Source organism: Nicotiana tomentosiformis, chromosome 12 (assembly GCF_000390325.3).
Source record: "Nicotiana tomentosiformis chromosome 12, ASM39032v3, whole genome shotgun sequence".
Lineage (NCBI taxonomy): Eukaryota > Viridiplantae > Streptophyta > Magnoliopsida > Solanales > Solanaceae > Nicotiana > Nicotiana tomentosiformis.
Genome location: NC_090823.1, coordinates 40,179,097 through 40,181,885, shown reverse-complemented (window position 1 = coordinate 40,181,885; position 2,789 = coordinate 40,179,097). Strand labels below are relative to the sequence as shown.

Sequence of the window (2,789 nt, the reverse complement as noted above, 5' to 3'; positions counted from 1 at the left end):
AATAGATCTGATCCTGAGTGAGTTATGTGCCAATGTGTGTGAGAGGTTGTTGTTGTTGTTATTTTGTGCATGTCAGTTGATGTCTAGAACTTGCCCTGTGTATTTTCCAAGATAAATGGTAGTTTTGTTCAGTCTAGGATGTCTAGAACTTGCTCCTGTAATTCTACTTCTTTAGAAACCACACTGCAAGCATGATCCTCGTTTGAATTGACTATCTGCTTGAACCTTCTACCTCTCTTGAGCACTTGATTTTGTTATGAGATTGTAAAAGCTAAGTGGAGGTATGGTAGGTGATGATAGGCTATAATCTCGCATTTTAGTCGCTTATTGCACTCTAATTTACTGTACTTTACTTGTGTTTGAGCTTTAATTGGTAGTATTTTGCACTTATTGTGTATTTTATGTCTTGTAGGAGTGATTCTAAGTGATGTAGATGTTGGAGCTAATTTGAATAAGTTAGAGCTTTGAAGTCTGAGTCAAAGCCCAAGAAATTAAGTCGGGATCACGTTTGGGGGTCGAGGACCAAGTCTGGATGTCAAAAAATGAGAAAACAAAATTACTCTAAGAAAATTGAACCTAGTCAAAATTCCTGCAAAGTGAAAGTCTGCTCTTTTGATTTCCCCACTAGTGCCCCGCATGGCGCATCGCCCCATGCGCCGCGCCTGTGTATTCTTTACAGAGTAAATATTCGACCTAAGGAGGCTAAGGATGAGTTGAAAGAACACAAGCACAAGGCTTTCATCATTCCTTCCTCACTCAAGACACGAGTTTGGATTGAATTTATGTTTTCCTATACTTTAACTTTATTTGTTATGAATTGCTCCATATCTATGGATTAGTTCTCTTTTGGATTTGATGAATTCATTGTATTGATGATTGTTTGTGGATTATAACTCTAGTTTTATGTATTGAAGCATTTTTGTATGATTTAACTGTTACATCTATATTCACTTTTTCATTTAATCGAGAGAGGCATAACTGGTGATATCTTTGCATTATATTGTTGGCTAAGTTCATTAATTCTTCTAAGTAATCGAAAGAGGCTAGTTGAATCATTGATTAAACCTAGTTAGGAGAATAATTGAAAGAGATTTTCCTAAAGACCAATCCACTACGCATTCATGCATATCTTCATATGCTTAAATTGGTTCATCTCGTGAGGTTAAGACTTAATCGAGAGAGGAGTTTTAGCTGAACGTTTGAACTAATAATTGAGTGAATTCGAAAAACTCACTTGAACATTAGAAGTGAATTATCTAGAGTTAGATCCATAATAATTATCTTGCACCTATCCTATCAATCCCTATTTTCTCCCACTGATAACTTCCTTGTTTATCCTTGTTTCAATTATCATTAGTCAATATCTTTAGATCTTAGTTAATTTTAGTTAGAAATCATATAAATCTCAATTGCTGATCATCTTGGATAGCAATCAAGCTAGAAACTATGCGAATACCGTTTAAATCCAATCCTTGTGGATACGATATTATACTATACTATATTTGATTGGCGATCATAATTTAAGTGTGTGTTCTGAGCTCGTCAAATTTTGGCGCCGTTGTCGGGGATTGGAAATCAACAATGTTTGAAATAGTTTGTAGTGCTAATTCAGGATTTTTGTTCGTTTTACTTTTAGTTTTTCTTTTTACGTTTGGTGTTCTTTGACTGTGCGTAGGTTACAGGTTCAAAGTGGTGCATGACTAGAACTTATGCAAAGGAAGTGCTACCATATGAGCAAGAAATTGAAAAACAACTGCGACAACTAAGGAAGGAAAGAAATGTCACTGAGAGGCTAGAAAAGGTTGGGCAATCCTCAACCAAAGAACTCATGGCTGGAAACGATGAAGATAATGTATATTTGGCTGCGAGAGAAGTAGCCCAATGAATAGAACAAGCTGCACGGGATGCTGAGGAAGCAACTATTAGAGATGCACAAATTATCTACGAAGAAGAGAGGGGTCGGAGAATTTCTCAAAATCAACCATTGGTTGCAGACCAAATCGGAAATATAGCTCCTAGGCCTGGGATACCACTTAGTGAGTATGCTAGACCGGTCTACAATTAAAGTTTATCAAGTGTTAGACCACCCCCAATTGCAACAAACAATTTTGAATTGAAGCAAGGGTTGCTTCAAACTCTTTAGAATTATTATGTCTTCAGAGGGAAGCCAAACGAAGATCTAAACACACATCTAAAGGACTTCAAGGAGATTATGAACACCTTTCAATACAATGGTGTGTCACAAGATGCAGTGTATTTAAGGGCATTCCCCTTTTCTCTTAAAGATTATACAAAGCAGTGGCTTCGAAGCTTGCCCACGAGATCAATTAGAACTTGGGAGGAGATGACCAGAAAATTTCTTGATAAATATTTCTCCTCAGCTAAGATAGGCAAGTTTAGAAGAGAAATCCATAACTTCTGCCAGAAAGATACTGAAACTATTTTTGAAGCATGGGAGAGGTTTAAGGAGATTGTTAGAAAGTGTCAACATAGAGGAATTGAACTCTGGATACAACTCCAGGACTTTTCGGATGGATTGACACCGGCCTCGCGTAGAACATTGAGCAATGGAGCTGGAGGCCCATTTATTAAGAAGACTCTAGATGAGATAGTTACAATTCTTAATGAGTTATCTGAAGATGCAAATCAGTGGCCCTCTGAGAGTGCTGAAAGAAGAAGATTAACTGGTGTTCACCAGGTTGATACTAATACATCTGTGCAGGTACAACTTGATGCTATGGACAAAGATATACAAAAGCTGACCTTAGCCTCGGTACAAAATGAGCCGC

At 37.3% G+C, this 2,789-nt stretch overlaps 1 pseudogene; it reads right to left on the bottom strand.

Moving 5' to 3' along the window:
• Positions 1 to 2,392: 2,392 nt before the first annotated feature.
• On the bottom strand, positions 2,393 to 2,491 carry LOC117277919 (small nucleolar RNA R71; annotated as a pseudogene).
• Between the last annotated feature and the right edge of the window lie 298 nt (positions 2,492 to 2,789).